Source organism: Pleurodeles waltl, chromosome 4_2 (genome assembly GCF_031143425.1).
Source record: "Pleurodeles waltl isolate 20211129_DDA chromosome 4_2, aPleWal1.hap1.20221129, whole genome shotgun sequence".
In the NCBI taxonomy this organism is placed as follows: Eukaryota; Metazoa; Chordata; class Amphibia; order Caudata; family Salamandridae; genus Pleurodeles; species Pleurodeles waltl.
Genome location: NC_090443.1, coordinates 994,079,404 through 994,085,403, shown reverse-complemented (window position 1 = coordinate 994,085,403; position 6,000 = coordinate 994,079,404). Strand labels below are relative to the sequence as shown.

At 42.6% G+C, this 6,000-nt stretch overlaps 1 long non-coding RNA gene across 1 annotated transcript in view; it reads right to left on the bottom strand.

Annotated features, from left to right (window-relative positions):
- Nucleotides 1–222: 222 nt before the first annotated feature.
- The window catches only part of LOC138293574 (uncharacterized), a 30,037-nt gene continuing 24,259 nt past the window's right edge, over nucleotides 223–6,000 (bottom strand). Inside the window, exon 2 of the long non-coding RNA XR_011203048.1 lies at nucleotides 223–643. This is a non-coding gene — a long non-coding RNA (uncharacterized lncRNA). The remainder of the gene's footprint in view (nucleotides 644–6,000) is intronic.

Genomic DNA, 6,000 nt, shown 5'->3' with positions numbered 1-6,000 from the left:
TGTGTGTTCAGTCAGTGAAACTGAAATCATGCACACACCATCTCTCTAGGTTCGACAACCCGCCAAAGACAATATAAGGCTCACAGTCTGCAACCCTTATGTCACTATTTACCTTTGTAAGTTGTCGCGTGCGCCTTCGGTCCGTGAATGATGCAGAAAATGGAGATTTTCTTAGCTTCAGTGAAAGAAAGTCTTGATTTTATTAAAACACGGAGGCGAGTATTATGCTTTCTTCTCTTGCTTTAATTCAGATAGCAGCCAAGAAAAAACTACAAGTCCCAACATTCCCTGTTGGGAAACTACAAATAACTACTATGTCATACCATATGTCATAACAAGTAACCAATCACGAACATGGAAGGGTATAAACATATTGACTGATAGCCGCAAGTCCTCTTTTCTTGCAGAGCAGTTAAGTCACTCTGAACAACGGAAATATCAACAATAAAATAATACATGCCAAAAGAATTGAAAACAAAGCTTCACAACGATATATAATATTAATAGTCTTTTGATCCAGGTTAGGAATGAAGAGATCTTGAAACAAAGTCCTTGCTTGACTCGAGTAGACCGCCGCACGCGGAATGTCTCGTGAAGGTGGAGGAAAAGTTTTAAGTTGACTGGTTGTTGGTGGAGGTTGTACCTAATAAAAATAAAGGGAGGGTTAACAGTGTAACAACAGAGGTGGGATAATACTCGCCTCCGTGTATTAATAAAATCAAGACTTTCTTTCACTGAAGCTAAGAAAATCTCCATTTTATTACAATCACGGAGGCTCCTATTATGCTTAGTTCAAAGCATAGAAATTATTGAATTAGCTACATGAGAAACAGGTTTACAATAAAAAGTTCTAAAAGTTGAAACATTAGACCAATCAGCGGATTTGAGAATGTCTCCCAAACCCAGACCTGCCCAAAAGGCTTTGGAAGCCATAGCTCCTCTGGTAGAATGGGCCCCAAAAATGGAAATGTTAATACCAGCCAAATCCATAACCAATTTCACCCACCGTGCTAAGGTGGTGGAAGTGACTGATTTATGAGGGGGTCTGAATGAGACGAGAAGTTGGGTTTCCGAAGACCTTCTCAAATCCTTCGTTCTAGCAATGTATTCTTTCAAACAATTGCCCACACATAAATTAACATGTTCGGGAAAATATGGATAAAAAACAGACATTAAATTAGTTTTTGTTCTTCTTTGTATCTGAAAGAAAACACCTTGAGGGGTATACTGTACCAAGGTCACATCTAATGCTCTAACATCGGAAATACGTTTCAGAGAAACCAAACAGAGAAGCATGGTTAGTTTAGCAGAAAGTAATTTTAGAGATAGAAGGGAATTAGACGGTTGAGATAAAAAGAACTGTAAGATTACATTTACATCCCACATGGAATTGTACTTGGGTAAAGGAGGCTTGGAAAAACGAACCCCTTTTAACAATCGACATACCAGAGGATGCTCACCGATAGGTTTATTATCTATTCTATCATGTTCCGCGGAAATGGCGGATCTATACATATTGACCGTTCTATAGGCCTTACCCTGAGCAGCCAAAGATGCTAAAAAATTAACAACTAGGACGACATCTGCTGAAATGGGATTGGCACCCCTGAGCAAACACCAATTATGCCAGACTGACCAGGCGGACCTATAAGCTTTGGTCGTGCCAGGAGCCCAGGCTTGACGTATGAAATCTGAAGCTTCCTGCGAAATTCCTGGGGTTCTCCAGGCAGACCCGAAACCATCCAAGAGACTAATTGGAGGGACTGATTGAGTATCAGATCGTGAGATTGACCCTGAGGATTTAATAGAAGGGATGGAAAAATTGGAAGAAGGATCGGAAGGTCTATAAGTAATTCGAGAGCTAGCGGAAACCAAGGCTGACCCTTCCAAAGGGGGGTGATCAGAAGTACTCTGGAGGTCTGACGTCGAATCTGAGCTAAGACCCTGGAAATCATAATGAAAGGAGGAAAAGCATAGTTGGTTTGATTGGACCAGTCCTGTTGAAAAGCATTGGTGGCCAAAGCTTGAGGATCTGGTCGCCAACTGTAGAATCGCGGAATCTGATTGTTTAAACGAGAAGCAAATAGATCGACCGAGAAGGGACCGAATTTGGAAGAAAGAACTTTGAATATTGAAGGGTGAAGACGCCAGTCGCTGGAATCTCGAAGATATCTGGAACACCAATCTGCGATTGTGTTCATGTCCCCCGGAAGATACTCTGCTCGAAGAGAAATCTGATTTTGGAGACAAAATTCCCATAGGCTCTTTGCTAGTTCGGCAAGGGGTTTTGATCGAGTACCTCCCAGATGATTTATGTAACGAACCGCTGAAAGATTGTCCATCCGAAGGAGAATAGAACAGCTTACCCTGTCTTTGGCGAAGGTTTGGATCGCAAAGGAACCTGCAAGAATCTCTAAACAATTTATATGCAGAAAAGACTCCTCTTTTGACCATAAACCTCCAGTCGAGAACTGAGCGCATCTTGCGCCCCAACCAGTCCGACTTGCATCGGATTCTAAGACAAGATCTGGTGCTGTAGAGAATATTGCCCGGCCATTCCACGCGTCTAGATGATCGAGCCACCATTGGAGTTCGATTCTGGATTCGTGGTCTAGAAGAATCAGGTCTTCGTAAGTAAAACCTTCTCTGAGATGTCGGATTTTTAGTCTTTGAAGAGCTCGATAATGAAGAGGGCCTGGAAATATGGCTTGAATAGAAGATGCTAATAGACCGATTATCCGGGCGAGAGTTTTGATCGAAAGTTGAGATTTGCTGAGAACTAGGAGAATCTCCTTTTTGATATGGGAAATTTTCTGAGTCGGAAGATGAAGGGTGGCCTTGACCGAATTTATGAGAAACCCCAAGAATTCCATGTGACGAGATGGAATGAGGTTGGATTTTTCTTTGTTTATTAAAAAACCTAAATCCTGAAGAAGAGAAACTAATGTGTCTACCTGCTGTGAAAGAATGGACCTGTCCTGATGTAAGATTAGAAAGTCGTCTAAATATACGATAATCCTGAATCCCTGTGTTCGTAAATGAGTTACCACTGGCTTCAACACCTTGGTAAAGCACCAAGGGGCCGAGGAAAGGCCAAACGGAAGACATGTAAATCGATAAAATTGGTCGTTCCACTGAAATTGTAAGAATTTCCTGAAGGAATGATGAATGGGAATGGAAAGGTAGGCATCTTGTAGGTCTAAACGGACCATCCAATCGTTTGTTAACAAGGAATCTCGAAGATGGAGAATGGTTTCCATCTTGAAATGATGGTAAACTACGAAATTGTTGAAAAACTTTAGATTTATAACAGGACGATATTTTTTGTTCTTTTTTTGTATCAGGAAAAGAGTGCTGGTGAAGCCTGAAGGATGAGGATCGCATGGCTCTATCGCCTGTTTGAGAATTAAAGAGTGGACCTCCTGAGAGAGAAGAGCATCTTGTTGTGCGGAAAACTTTAAGGGCTTTGGAGGAAGATGTTGAAACGGAATTGAATATAGTTCTATATGATAACCCGAGACTGTCTGCAGGACCCAAGGATCTGCGGTTAGAGAGCGCCAATTCATTATAAACAAAGCCGTCCGGCCTCCCACCAACAATGAGCCATAAGGAAGAGCGCTTACCTGCGTTCTGGGAGCCTCTAGTCCTAAAGCCACGTCTGAAAGACCGGTATCTTTGTGGATAAAATTGTGGCTTGTATTCCTGAGGGTAGGAAGTGGAGCCTCTGGTCTGACTGACCGCACCCCTCTGGGTGTAACGGCCGGCAAAGCGGCTCCTACCTTTGCCGGCTCTTCCAAAAACACGGGAGTGGAAGATTTTGTGCATGGAAGACTGAGCCTTATCCATAGAAGTAAAAGTCTGTACATATTTGCTGAGTTCTTTAAGGAATGAATCCCCAAACAGCAAACCATTGGCTTCCGGACCAGTCTCTTTAGAAGCGAGAGAATTAAGTTTCGGATCAATTTTTAAAAGTAGACTTTTCCGTCTCTCCTGTGCCATTGATGCATTTGCGTTGCCAAGAAGGCATATCGCCCGTTGGGCCCAATTAGAAAGAATTACCGGATCCACTTTCTTACCCTCCATCCTAGCCTCTTCCGCTAGGTCCAAAATTCTGGTGAGTGGACCAGATATGTCCAGCAACCTGTCCTGACAGTTGGTCCAGGCTCTGTCCACTCCTTTTTTGGGATCTTTCCCAAATTTGGTAAAAAACATAATCATATTAGGATCTATGGCAGGAGTATTGGTAATGTTGTTGGGCAGTGAAGGTCTGGGACACTCGGATTTAAGTCTGTTGCGCACTAATTTGTCTAGTGGTTGTCGCAAGTTCTTTAACACGTATTCCGAAACGTGATCACAGGGAGTCCATTCGGTGGAATTTGGGTGACGGATAAGGGAGGGGTCAAACATCGGTTGACCCTCAAAGTCCAATAAAGAATTTTTTATTTTTGATTGCGATGACTCTCCCAGTTTATTAAGAGAAGTTTTACGCCTCTTCTCCGAAGGCCCTGGCCAGATCATTATGTCTGGATCATCCTTATCTGAGTCTCTATCCGAATCAGAATCACCCATATCATCCTCTGTGTCTCCCAAATTAGTGATCTGTATAGGAAAGGAAGTGCTGGGGGTAGACGGCTGATTAGTTACCTTTTTTGCAGGAGAGTCGGATTTATCCTCAACATTGTCTGACTTTCGTTTCCTAGATTTGGAAGGAGAAGCAGAAGAAATTAGCCGTTTAATGGAGGCTTCAAAAGTTTTAGAAAACCCCGAAATTGAAGAAGATACCGCCTTCTGAACAGAATCCTGGATAAATAGATCCAAATCTTCTTTAAATTGTTGAGCGTCGTCTTCTTCCGAATAATTCTCCATTTTTAAAAGAGATTTATGAAAACTGAAGAACTAAAATTTCCCTTAAAAACCGGGTTAAATACTTATTTTTGAATAAATAAATAAAATCCGTTCTGAACAAGTTTAAAAATAAACTGAGTTTTGAATGTCTCCGTTACCGTCGGAAAAGCTATAATTTAATAATCCAGCCAAGCGTGACCGCGTTGACGGATAATAAACTAAGGAACCCGATTTCCGAGATAAACGTCTTCCCGGCAGCGCTGACTGACAGCCGACAAGCTTCAGCTGAGAAACAGCTGATCCGACACGCGTCAAGAAAACGCGCTGTCAACTGGCTGAAACCGCTCGCGTTTTGAAGAGAAACGCAGCGTATTAGAGCGCGCGCCCCGGGCGTTCAATTTAGAACGTTGGGGCGCGATAACCAACACCAAAAGAGAGATTATAAAATATCGTTATAAAAATAACGTTGCAGACAGTAAATGAACACGGAAAGAAGAAAAGGAAAATAACGAAATAAGTTATAATTGAAAACTAAGTCAAATAAGTTAAAAAACACTGATTAAGACATAAATGTAGATGAATAGAAAGGTAGTACTTATCTTGACTGCTAGCAGCAAGAAAAGAGGACTTGCGGCTATCAGTCAATATGTTTATACCCTTCCATGTTCGTGATTGGTTACTTGTTATGACATATGGTATGACATAGTAGTTATTTGTAGTTTCCCAACAGGGAATGTTGGGACTTGTAGTTTTTTCTTGGCTGCTATCTGAATTAAAGCAAGAGAAGAAAGCATAATAGGAGCCTCCGTGATTGTAATAAAATCTTGGATTTGGCAGCGGCGCGGGTTCTGAAGCAGGGGAAAAAGGCCTCAGGAACCAGAGCAGAGATGATATGCCGGGGGCATGGCGGGACGGTCATCAATCGCGCCGCCAGTAGCTTCCAATCGAGGCCTTCGCAAAATGAAATCAGCGCCCACCACGTACATTGTCCTCCGTCCTGCATTTCTTGCTCGCTGCCCCACAAATGTATTTTCTGCAGGGGCAGCGCAGTCCTTTTAAACCCCCACCACGTGCCCCAGCATGGGTGCGGTGGTGTTTCCTCATAGGGGGATTTAAACCCAAACTTGTCTTTGCCAGGCCCTCATTGGCCTGGTG